This window comes from Thamnophis elegans, chromosome 11 (genome assembly GCF_009769535.1).
Source record: "Thamnophis elegans isolate rThaEle1 chromosome 11, rThaEle1.pri, whole genome shotgun sequence".
NCBI lineage: Eukaryota > Metazoa > Chordata > Lepidosauria > Squamata > Colubridae > Thamnophis > Thamnophis elegans.
In genome coordinates, this window is record NC_045551.1 from 62,182,663 (window position 1) to 62,196,545 (window position 13,883).

Genomic DNA, 13,883 nt, shown 5'->3' on the forward strand with positions numbered 1-13,883 from the left:
AAATTAATTTGGGAATCAGATTTGGGAGAAATAAATGATAATAATTGGAAAAATATTTGGAATAGAAGAGCATATAAGAATATGTCAGTAAAAGTTAAGGAAAATGGAAATAAAGTGATATGGAGGTGGTACCTAACACCATGTAAATTAAATCACATAGATGGTAAATATACAAATATTTGTTGGAGGTGCAAGAAAGAGGTTGGAACATACAAACATATGTGGTGGGAAAAAAATGGGACATGGTGTTTAGAGAAATTGGAGCACTGTTGAATGTAAATCTAGAGATGTCACCGAGGATTGCTTTGTTGTTGCTGGTGGAAAAATGGGATATAAATGAAACAAAAATGGAATTGATTGTAAATTTGATAATGGCAGCTAGATTAGCGATGGCTAAATATTGGAGATGAAATTGGGATATTCAAAGAAATGAGTGGTATAATGAAATTTGGAGTATGGCAACAAATAATAAATTAACAACAGAAATTAAACTTTAAAAGGGGATGATTAAAATAAATAACTATAATGAAATATGGGGGCATTTTATAAAATCAATGTGGGTGGGAATAAACCTACTCAAGAATACATGTTGTTTTGAGGGTATAAGGGCACAATTGGAATATATTGTGTATCTAAGAAATATAGGGGGGAGAAGGTCTCCAGGGTTGGGGTGCATTGTGATATGTGGAATTTTTTCCATTTTCTTTTGTCTTTCTTTTTAAAATTCAGTTGTATATTTACTGTTTATGTTATTTGTGTTTAAAATATTTTTTAAAAGATAGATAATGGAGAGAGAGAGAGAGAGAGTGGGGGAGGAGAGACAGAGAGAAACAGAGAGAGGACAGAGACACAGATAGAGAGACAGAGACACAGACACACACAGAGAGAGAGAGAGAGAGAAAGACAGATAGAGAGAGAGAGACGCAGAGAGAGAAAAAGACAGAGACAGAGAGACAAAGAGAGAGACAGACAGAGACAGAGAGAGAGAGAAAGAGAAGGACAGAGAGACAGAGAGAGAGACAGAAACAGACAGAGAGACAGAGAGAGAGATAGTGAAAGCAAAAGTGAAACAGACACACACAAACACACACACAGATGGAGGGAAAGACAGAGACAAAGATAGAGACAGAGACAGAGACAGACAGACACACACAGACACACACACACACAGAGAGAGAGAGAGAGAGAGAGGCAGAGACACACAGAGAGAGAGAGACAGAGAGTCAGGCAGAGAGAGACAGTGAGAGTCAAGGAAAGAGCGAGACACACACATACACAGAGAGAGACAGACAGACAGACAGAGAGACAGAGACAGACAGAGAGAGACAAAGACAGAGAGAGACAGACAGAAAGACAGAGACAGAGAGACAGACATATATATATATATATATATATATATATATATATATATATATATATATATATATATATATATACACACACACATACAGACAGACAGACAGACAGACAGACAGACAGACAGACAGAGGGGGGGAGAGAGTGAGTCAGGGAGAGAGGCAGACAGACAGAGAGACACAGAAACACAGAGAGATAGACAGAGATAGAGATCTTTCTCTTACAGATACACATAATTCTAATCAAACCTCTCTCTCTCTCTCTCTCTCTCTCTCTCTCTCTCTCTCTCTCAGATTTCTTTCTATGAACTATTCTTTCGAATCATCAAAACCATCAATCACAAAATCATTTTCTTTCATATGGAAAATGACCATAATTTTCCAGTCACTGATGAATGTCAATAATTCCCTTTCTCTAATCAGTCTGGCCATTTGAGCCAGCTCTGCCAATTTCACTAACCTTTCCTCCCGAGTGTGTAGTGCTGGATCTTTCCATCTTCCTGCATATAGTGATTTCGCTGCAGTAATCATATATTGAAATTATCTTACATGGCTCTTTTCTAATGATGTACCATAGTTCTAAAAGGAAAAAAAAGTTCTGGCTTTAATGGAATATTAATCTTTAAAAATCCCCCGCGTCAATATGTGTATTTGAATCCAACTTTTTTTTTTCCCACTGAGAATGAATGGGAAAAAAAGTATAGTTAAAAAGTGGAATTCTGATTGTTGGACTGAGAACAGAATATACATTATATTTAAAGATAAAATATAGATAAACTCAGCTTTTCAAGACAAACTAGTTTTAGAAAACCAGCATGACTATTAAATAGAAAGGAAGCAAAGGAGAAACACGGACAAAATACTATTTGGCAAGGAAGCAGGACATCAAATATTCTCATGTAATAAAATCTTCTAAATAGCAGCTTTGAAATAATTCTTTTTTTTTGGTATTATGAAATTAGTTAAAACAAACAAAAGCTAAAGGAAAAAAAACTATGTAAAAAGCCAAACAGTAACACTTAAAAATGGTAACTGTCCAGGAGAATGGCAGGATTAGAAGCTCAATCACTACTACTACTACTACTGCACTACTACTACTACTACTACCTCTTCTTCTTCTTCTTCTTCTTCTTCTTCTTCTTCTTCTTCTTCTTCTTCTTCCTTCTTCTTCTTCTTCTTCTTCTACTACCTACTACTACTACAGACTGCACTTGCCTTCTTCTTCTTCTTCTACTACTACTACTACTTCTACTACTACTACTATCCTACTACTACTACGTTCCTCTTCCTCTTCCTCCTCCTCCCTCTTCCTCTTCCTCTCTTCTCCTTCTCCTTTTCTTCTTCCTACTTCTTCTTCTCCTCCTCCTCCTTCATCTCCTCCTCCTCCGCCTCCTCCTCCTCCTCCTCCTCCTCCTCCTCCTCCTCCTCCTCTTCTTTTCCTCCTCCTCCTACCACCACCAACCAGCACCACCACCAGCACCACCTCCTCTTCCTCTTCCTCTTCCTCTTTCCTCCTCCTCCTCCTCCTCCTCCTCCTCCTCCTCCTCCCTCCTCCTCCTCCTCCTCCTCCTCCTCCTCCTCCCCCTATTTTTTAACAAAAAATATCCTATCAGTTTCATTAGATTTCAGGACGATTATTTTAAAGGCCAAAACTGATCTCGAAGGACACCAAGTAAGACCTTTGATGTTGATGTTAACAAAGGTAACTTAATGCTTCTTCCATCACCCTAATGAATTAATTAGTATTCAATTTTCCTGTGAGAGTTGTAAAATAATTGCAAGTTTGAAGAGTTGGATACTACTAATAGGGGACGGTAGCAAGGTTAGTAAAATTTCCTCTGGAATTGATTTGGAAAATGCCTTCTGCATTTTCAAGTTGAATTTTCAATCAGGTTTAAAGGATCTTTAAACTAGAAAAACATACAAAATCATTTTTTTTTCTTCTTTTTTAAGCATATTGTTTTTCAGAGCTTGGTGAACTTTATAGACGGTTGCAAGATCCAATCTATATATATAAAAGCCAAATCCACTTACTCATCACAAAATCTCCAGAACTTTAAAGCCTACCAACTTGAAATTATGGCACAAATATTCCACTTGGCTTCTAGCAGTTGTGGGTTGCAGGAGACATGCCCCAGTACGGGCGTACTGGATCCTGCCTGGAGCACCAGGTACCAATCCGGTACGGTGCTCTGGAGGGCCCACCCTCACTCATTACCTGTGCTTTAAGCTTTTGGCGCTTCAACATGTGCGCATGGCTCATACATCACTTGCACAACAGTCCGCTGAGCAGCTGGAGCATTACGGAGGCTTGCGGATGCATCATTTGATGCTACAATACATGCCCGCACCGCACACATGTGCATGTGCGCTGGACACATGCATGTGGGTGTCTTCAGGGCCGTTCCAACCGTACTAGTTGGAATGGAATCTGGAACCCGTCACTGGCATCTAGGTTCTTACTAAGAAAGGATTTTTTGAAATGACCATCAGATCATTAGTATTTCTTATACAGTACACATTAACATGCTCTGATGCTAAGGAGTTAGATATTCTACTCCCTCTCCCCACCTGAAAAGAATTCTGTTCCAACTGCCGCTTGGGTGTGGGTGTGGGTGTGGCCAGCACGTGACTCATACGGCCCGGGAGTTTAGACAATGGGGTCAGTTTGAGGGAGACATGTGGATAAGATAGAAGAGGCTTCTGTGGGGCAAGCTTGAGGGAGAGAAGGGGTGGGGGATCAACGGGGCCAGCGTGAAGGAGAGAAGGACAATAGGAGAGGAGAGGCTTCTGTGGGGCAAGTCTGAGGAAGAGAAGGGGAAAGGAGAGGCCAATCATAACTACTCATTAATTTTCAAGCTGTAAGTGTCGATTTATTAAGCTCAATCACATAGTTTTGCAGCTGACCACGGGTATCCAGCTAGTAAACTTATAGACTGTCCTCATATCTTGCCATAAAAAATTCATTGGTTTAAAGATAGTTGAGCCTTTAGCTAATTAATTATCTATAGCTATTACTGTTATCAAAGACAGATGGCATATTGAATCTTCTAAGCTGACTGGTTATATATCTGTGGTCCCCAGTTGGTTTTCCAAGACAGAAATATCTCCACATTAGAACTTCTAATTCCAAAGAGCTGTTGGAAAGAAATGGCTTTGGGAAAGGAAGGCAACATACACTTTTATGTTTATTAGAAAACAGATTTGGCTTGGGTCCACGCCAGCCCAGAGCACCGGGTCACAGCTCCTAATACACAGTATGTGACTATGCCTAGTTGTAATCTGTAAGAGATTTCAGTCTCTGAATTTAGCTTTTCATAATTAGCCCTGATGTCAGCCTTGCCTGGAGGCAGGGACAGCATTATCCGTTCATTTGTGAATATGCTTTCTTGTTTTTTCTCTGGACCAATTAGCATGTATTTCCGCTGGATTGGTAAATTGGCTTATTGGCTTGAAGCCTAGCACTTATTATCTTACCCACCACATTTTAGCAATAGCAATAGTAATAGCAATAGCAGTTAGACTTATATACCGCTTCATAGGGCTTTCAGCCCTCTCTAAGCGGTTTACAGAGTCAGCATATCGCCCCCACAGTCTGGGTCCTCATTTCACCCACCTTGGAAGGATGGAAGGCTGAGTCAAACTTGAGCCGGTGAGATTAGAACTGCTGAACTGGAGATAACAGTCAGCTGAAGTGGCCTGCAGTACTGCACCCTAACCACTGCGCCACCTGAGCTCTTTTCCTGAAAATAAGACAGGGTCTTATTTTCCTTCCTTCCTTCCTTCCTTTCTTTCTCTCTCTCTCTCTCTCTCTCTCTCTCTCTCTCTTTCCTTCCTTTTGTCTCTCTGTCCCCTTTTCCTTTTTTCTTTCATCTCTCTCTCACACTTTTTCTTCCTTTTTTCTTTTTTCTTTCTTCTTTCTTTCTTCCTTTCTTTCTCTTTCTCTTTCTCTCTCTGTGTGAGTGTGTGTGCGTGTTGTGTGTGTGTGTATGTGTGTGTCAGGGGTGGGTTTCAAAAGTTTTTGGAACCTCTTCTGTAGGTGTGGCCTGCTTTCCAGGTCTACTGGTGGACCCTCTTTTAACCGGTTCAGTAGATTTGACGAACTGATTCTACCGAACTGATGCGAACTGATAGGAACCCACCTCTGCCCCCAGATGTTGTGAATGTTCCAACACTGAAATTTTAAAGAAGAGATTGGATAACCATTTGTCTGAAGTGGTGTAGGGTTTTCTACCTCAGCAAGGGGTTGGACTAGAATATCTCCAAGGTCACTTCCAACTCTGTTATATTCTTAAATAGTCCAGAGAATGATTTCAATACACTAGAAGAATGATTCTACATCTGATTTTCAGGGATGGCTTTTCATGGATATGTCTTGCTCATCAATACATGGAATTCCTCCCCCCCCCCAATACAAAGAAGAAGAGTTTTAATCAACTGGTTTAATTTTCCAAGTTTTGATGCACATCTAGGCTGGTAAAATGGATTCAGTTCACAGATGAATAACAGTAGCCTATTATGTATCTTCTGCATAACTTTGAGTAAGCAATAACAATGTCCTTTTGCTACAATTAGCCAGTATGGAATTCAAAAGAATTAAATGTCTGGTGCAACTAGAGTCCTATTTAAAATGAGAAATGCAAACAATTTAGATCCAACACAGGAAGTAATTGGTGTCTTGAAGCTGAGGGGATATTGCTGAACAGTAGTTACACAGAACAGAACAAATCAGCATTTCTTTTAAAAGGAGAGGTATAACAAACCTACACATTTATGTATAATGGCTTCTAAATTCAGATATGACTCTTTATAATGCACAAATACAATCTTCTCATCATGTGTAATAAAAAACCAGTTTCTATTGCTTTATGTCTTATATTAGGATTTATCTGATTTATAAGAGGGACCTCAGCCCAGATGTAGGTTCTGACCAGTGTCTGGAAAACCAGTTAGTGGAAATTTTGAGTAGTTCAGAGAATCAGTAAATACTACCTCTGATTGATCCACCCCCATCTATTCTCTGCCTTCCAAGTCCCAGCTGATGGGGAAGTGGGGAAGGAATGAAGATTTTGCAGTATCCTTCCCTGGAGTGGGGTGGGAAAGGAGATTTTGCAGTATCCTTCCCCTGGAGTGGGATGGGAATGGGGATTTTGCAGTATTCGCTTCAAGGTGCTTCTTACTACCTACAAAGCCCTTCATGGTAGTGGATCTGCGTACTTGGGAGACCGCCTCCTGCCAATCACCTCCTCTCGACCCATAAGATCTCACAGATTAGGCCTCCTCCGAGTGCCATCTTCCAGCCAGTGCCGGCTGGCAACTACGCGGAGGAGAGCCTTTTCAGTAGCAGCTCCGACCCTCTGGAACGATCTCCCCATGGAGATTTGTACCCTCACCACCCTTCAGACCTTCCGCACAGCCCTCATATTCTGGCTATCCCGCCAGGCCTGGGGGTAAAGAGTATAATCCGCCCCCCACCCGAATGTTGAATGAATGTTGCTCGATTTTAATTATACATTGTGTTTATATGTTATTGTATGTTTTCCCCTCCCATACAAGTTGTTAGCCGCCCTGAGTCCCCTCAGGGAAAAGGGCGGCCTATAATAAACTCAACACAACAACAACTACATCCTTCCCCTGGAGTGGGGTGGGAATGGGATTTTGCAGTATCCTTCCCCTGAGTGGGGAGGGAATGGAGATTTTGCAGTATCCTTCCCCTGGAGTGGGGAGGGAATGGGGATTTTGCAATATCCTTCCCCGCCATGCCCACCAAGCCATGCCTACAGATCCGCCAGTAAATAATTTTGAATCCCACACTGCATCAGACCATTGCATAAAAATATCAGAGACTGGCAAGCCACTATCAAAATCTGCTCATAATGTTAAATAATTAGACACTGAAGTTTTCTTTTTGTTTGTTGTTGTTGTTGTTGTTGTTGTAAAAAGTTTTATTTTTTTATTTCCATATACATTCACAATAGAGGTGGGTTCCTACCAGTTCTCACCTATTCGTAGAACCGGTTTGTTAAATCCACCGACCGGTTAGAAGAGGTTCCACCAGTGGACCCGGAAAGCAGGCCACACCTACAGAAGAGGTTCCAAAACTTTTGAAACCCACCACTGATTCATAAATATACATTCTCATAAGTACTATAATATTCATATGTTTGTCTTCTAGCATTTATCACCATCTATTTAAAATCTAAAAAACATAATAGGGGTTGCTTTCTTGCCACCCCATATATTCATCTTGTTCTTCTTTCTTCCCAGCCTCTCTCTCTGCCTTCTTCCTTCTTCCTATCCTTCCTCTTATCTTCTTCCCCTCCCTCTCCCCCATCTCCTCCTCTCTTCTTCTCCTTCTTACCCTCTCTCCTACTACGTACTGCCCCTCCTTTACTTCCTTTCCTTTACCCTTTCTTCTTTTCCCTCCTCCCTCTTCCTCCCTTCCGTTGTTGCTCTTGCTTATTTTCTTCTTCACTCTGATGGATTTTCAGGTGGAAAATTCTGCGATCCCGATTTCATATTTACATGGAAAAAATATGTGAATTTTTTTTTATGTAAAACATGGAGGTTTTCAACTGCATCAAAATCAAAGAACAGCTCAATCCTGTTGCTAACGCATTCAGATGGAAATGCTTCTTTGTTTGGTTTAAGTACAAAGGTCTTTTCCTTTGGTTGCGAAATAGCTTGGAATACCCAAGAGAGTACTCTGAAGCTTTGAAGAGAACTTGCTCAAAGATGATCAAATGTTCTGTCCATGTAAAGCACAAGGTTTTATTACCATGACTAACTCCCTACACTATTCTAAGGGTGAGGAGATCGTATTGGTGGAATATTCTGGGGTTTATTAGCTTCCCATAGATCTGTCATGGTTTAATTGCAATTGTTAGATTTATACCTTACTTTTTCCACCAGAATCAAAGGGCACAAGACAGTGTTATCTTCCCCCCCAAAAAAACGATAAACCAATTGGCTGCCAGATAATGTATAGCCCAATATAATCCAATGTGTTTCTATGGGCTAAGAGTACTCTTCAACAGGGAATGTCCTAAGAGATAAGCCACTGAAGTGCAACTATTTAGCTCCCACACCTGAAAACATGGCAAAGCAGGATTGGCTCTGTTAAAATACTCTCATAAGAGAAGATGTGTGTAGTTATATACAAGCTGTCCTTTCCGATAACTACTAAGCCTTCCAGTATTTTGTATAGAGATATTTTATACTACTCGATAGCCGTGCTTCACGATGAAACTATTTGTTCGGGCAATGCAGGAGAAATCTTGTTCACCTCCGTTAAATCTGTTGGCTCAGTAGTGGTCCGGTGAGTTGAACAACACATAAGGGAAAATCTTGAATCTTGAACCTTGAATCCGGAAGCATAGATGGAAGGCATAGACATTTTGGTTAGGTACCAACATTTAGTACTGTAAGGAGCCCCAGACCGCTGCTGAGTAAAGAAGTGGAACCTCTGCCAGTTTGAACTGAGTATGGAATGTGAGGCAAACTGGCGTTGGAACAGAGTTCTTTTCAAGTGGGGAGGGGGAGTAGATTAACTCTTTAGCATCATAGTGTGTTATATAAGGCAACTGGCAGTTGGAACAGAGTCCATTTCAGGCGGGGAGGGGGAGTAGAACTCCTTAGCATCAGAGCGTGTTAATTACTGTATAGGAAATACTAATGATCTGATGGTCATTTCAAAAAATCCTTTCTTAGCGAGCATCTAGAAGCCAAGAGGCCCCCACTCTGACACACTTCCAGAAGGCGCTGAAGACCTAATTCTGCCAGCAGGCCTTGGAGAACCCAGAGCAGGAGGGAGCCCATTAAATGCCTCATGTAATGTGCTGTCACTGGAGCAGGGATTTTATTATATCATATTATATTAATTTGAGTTCTTTTGTATTTGTTTATTGTTTTAAGTGAGGTTTTATATTCTGTAGCCACCTTGCATCGCCAAGTGCGAATAGGCAGGCATAGAAATTCAACAAACAAGCAAGCCAAGCAAACAAATAAATAAATATCTTGCATAATGATTGGATAATGTTTTCCATTTCAGCTTCATTTCTTCTTTACTTTAAGAGGTTTGGTCATGAAGTTCTCATCAAATACAAAAATAACATGAATTGGAAGTTAGTTGTCTTTAATATGGTAAAATATCCTAGCAGGGCAAAACCCACTACTGCCCCCCCCACAACAGACTGACAGAGAGAGAGAGAGAGAGAGAGAGAGAGAGAGAGAGAGAGAAAGGAAGGAAGGAATAAAGAAAAAAAGAAAAATGAAAGAAAAAGAGTGAGAGAGAGATGAAAAAAAAAGAAAAAAGGAACAGAGAGACAAAAGGAAGGGGAAAAAAGAGAGAGAGAGAGAGAGAGAGAGGGAGGGGGAGAGAGAAAGAAAACACATGGCCGGCAAGCCACTCCCACCAGGTCACATGGCCAGCAAGCCACTCCCACAAAGGAGGCCACACCCACAGAGTAGGTTCCAAAAAATTTTGAAACCCACCACTGCTTTACTGAGTTGTATGTTATGCCTTTCAGAGATGGCTTCCTCTTTGATCTCCTCCCTCCGGTCACATACCAACTGGGAATTCCATATATCCGTCCATTGTCTGTTTCCTTTTGTTCTGTATTGTGCAATATTTTCAGATTTCAGTTTTTACAAAACGTGCCCAACTTGTAATAAAACAGAAACTTCTCACATTTCAAACCAGGCAATCCTCCCTATTAATAGGGTGTCCACCTTGGAAATACATGGACATGGTGGCTCAGTGGCTGAGACACTGGCTTGTCAATCGGAAAGTCTGCAGTTTGGGGGTTCGAATCCCTTGCGCCGCATAATGTTACTTGCCCCAGCTTCTGCCAACCTAGCAGTTCGAAAGCAACGTACAAATGCAAGTAGAAAAATAGGGACCACTTTTGGTGGGAAGGTAACAGTGTTCCGTGCACCTTTGGCGTTTAGTCATGCCAGTCACATAACCACAGAGACATCTTCAGACAGATTGGCTCTTTGGCTTTGAAACCAGTGGTGGGTTTCAAAAATTGTTGGAACCTACTCTGTGGGTGTGGCGTCCTTTGTGGAGTGGCTTGACACCCATGTGGCCAGATGGGAGTGGCTTGCCGCCCATGTGAGCCGGATATGAAATTACGAAAATAGTACTTAGGTCGTTCCAAGTAGCTATTCAGAAGTTAGTGGTTAGAAGCAATCAAAAGCAACATATGGAATTAAAACTAGAAATATTTTGTTGGCTATTTGAAAGGGAGTATAATATATATTTAATTTACACATGTTAGCAGCTGCTGGAATTGTGTTTGCACAACAAGTGGAAAAAACAGAGATATGTAAATGAATAATATTACAATGTGCAGGAATAAATAAATTGACAATTAAAATCAAGAAGGCTTTGAATACTTTTCACGTGGATTGGTTTTAGCAATTGCCAACTAACGAAAACAGAAATTAGAAATCCAAAAGTATGAAAGAAAACACCAATTATGTAGGAAAGGTCCCTAAAATGTATAAGGAAATATTACTAGATCATTATTAATGCATAGATAACTGCGGGACATTACACACCCACCAGTGGTGGTTTCAAAAAATTTTGGAACCTCTTCTGTAGGTGTGGCCTGGTTCCTCGGGTCCACTGGTGGAACCTCTTCTAACTGGTTGGGTAGATTTGACAAACCGGTTCTACTGAATAGGTGCGAACTGGTAGGAACCCAACTCTGTTTGAAACAGAGATGAGTATCTCTCTAGAATCAGGAACCACTAGCACATATGTGCGAGGGGAACCTTTACCTTTATCTTGGAAAGAAAAGGTATCAGATGTCAATTTGAAACTTGGGAATATCTTCCCCCTACCACGAGGAGATGTTTATTCTTCATTGTGACATATGGTTGGTATGCTGTAAGATACCCTGTGGTTTCACTGTGTATAATTTATACTGAGAACAGTATTAGGAGGTGCAAGGTCTCCGATGAACCTGGTACAATGAAGGTTCGCCATCTGCTCACCCAAATTCCGGATTACCAAATTCCGTTATCTGCTCGCTAATTCAAGAATTCAAAGGCAACTAAAGGGATGACATGAAATGAGCTTTAAAATTGCTACACACATTAAAAGGGGGAATTTAAATTGCATGAATCCTGTTCTAGGAAAGAGGATTGTAATATAAATGGATGAACTAATGAATACATGAATGAATGAAGAGCAAGATGATAAATACATTAAAGTGGTTTCTAGCAGAGCTTCTGGTCTCAAATTTAACAAGGTTGCTGAATTAACTCCTTCTCTAGGTTTACAGAATATATTAAGCCGTAAACTTACTATAAGGACTGTCCTTGCTCAGGACATTAGATCATATGCTAAGACACACATACAGTGTAATAATCAAGATTAAAAGGAGGATTATAATGTGTACAAACCCAATTAAGGTAAAGGTAAAGGTTCCCCTTGCACATATGTTCTAGTCATTCCCGACTCTAGGGGGCAGGGCTCATCTCTGGGTACTTGAGAGACCGCCTGCTGCCAATTACCTCCCAAATACCCATTAGATCTCACAGGGTCGGCCTCCTCCGGGTTCCGTCCACCAGCCAATGCCATCTGGCTACTACCCGGGGGAGGGCCTTCTCTGTGGCAGCTCCGGCCCTTTGGAATGAAATCACCGCGGAGATCCAGACCCTCATCTCTCTCCAGGCCTTCCGGAAAGCCGTCAAAACCTGGCTGTGCTGGCAGGCCTGGGGTTGATGAGTTCCCCTCCCCTCTCGACTTGTATGGCTATGTGATTTTCGTGTATTTTAATTATGTGTACTGTGTTTATGTCCCTTTCCCCTCTGAGTTGTTCACCCGCCCTGAGTCCCTCCTGGAGAAGGGCGGCATACAAATAAACTAAATACAATACAAAATACAATACAATCTCCGTTTCAAAGCCGAAAAGCCAGTGCTGTCCAGAGAGTTTCCGTGGTCATGTGGCTGACATGACTCAATGCCAAAGGTGCATGGAATGCTGTTATCTTCCCACCATATGTAGTTCCTATTTTTCTTCTTGCATTTTTACATGCTTTCTAACTGGTAGATTGGCAGAAGCTTGGACAAGTAATGGAAGTTCTCTCCGTTATGGAGCGCTAGGGATTCAAATCACTGAACTGCCAACTATTCTGATCAACAAGCTCAATGTCTTAGCCACTGAGCCACCGTGTCCCTGTAAAGCCAGTTACTAGTTCTGCAAACCAGTCTCTTTGAGAGAGTTTTGTGAGTTTAACTACTATGTGCTAAAACGTTGTCTGGGTTCATATGTAACACTAAATCATGTTTTCTTTTAGACATGCTTTGTGAAATAGTAATAGCACAATAGCACTTAGCAATAGCACTTATGCTATAAAGTTGCTTAGTCACTTCATAGTGCTTCACAACACTCTCTAAGCGGTATACGGAGTCAGCATATTGCCCCTAACAATCAAGGTTCTCATTTTTCTGGAAGGATGGAAGGATGAATCAAAGTTGGGTTGGTCAGGATCGAACTGGCAGTGGGCAGAATTAGCCTGCAATACTGCATTCTAACCACGTGCCACCACAGTTCTTATAAACTTAAAACAAACTTCAAGGTGCACACATCATGCTAAAAGACAAGCTTAAAACAACCTACTAGCAAAATAAGATGACTGAGTTAAACCTGATTTTTGTACCCAAAGTGGGAAATCAAAGTTGTTCCAGTTGTCTTGTTTTTGTTGTTGCCGTTGATTGCTAGAGAAAATGACCAGAAGGCATATATAGTTAGCTGTTTCTAAGTGTGATGACCCCGGGCAAGGCATGGGAGGCAACACAGTCAGCTGATAGTTCAGACATCCCTTTATTGCTCCAACTTTCTACCAAACGCTCCCACATTTATGGCAAGTCCCAGAGCAAAATTCTCTCTCTCTCTCCTCGTCTCTCTCTCTCTCTCTCTCTCTCTCCCTCTCCCTCTCCCTCTCCCTCTCCCTCTCCCTCTCCCTCTCCCTCGTTCCCTCCCTCGTTCCCCCCCTCTCTCTCTTACACACACACACACACACACACACAGACACACCTCCAGAAGCCTCTGGCTACGAGTAGTCCAGCAAAATGCTGTTAGCACAATTGTTGCAGCAGGTTGAGGCTTTCGCCACAATACTCAATAAAACGGGACGTGAGACCACAAAGATGCAAGAGAAACAGGTTTATTGATGCATCGAGTTCAGCGTGTTCACATACCAAAATCTGAACTCCCTGGGCTCCACCCAGGACGTTAGTTTTATACCGTGCTACAAACTGAGCTTTCTCACGGCATTTCCATACACGAGACAAACATGACATTTCGAAAAGGAGGAGTTCATTGTGGAATGTTACAAACAGAGAAGTACATAGGAAAAATACAAAAAGAGAAGTTCCTATAATGTCCTAAGCTATCGTCAGTTTCACCTCTGTTCTATCTTACACCCACGCCTGGCTTCCTGTGCCCCTCCTTTACAGCGTCTTGCCACACTGTTCCAGGAAGGTTTGTTGCAACTTAATAAAAATCCATATTA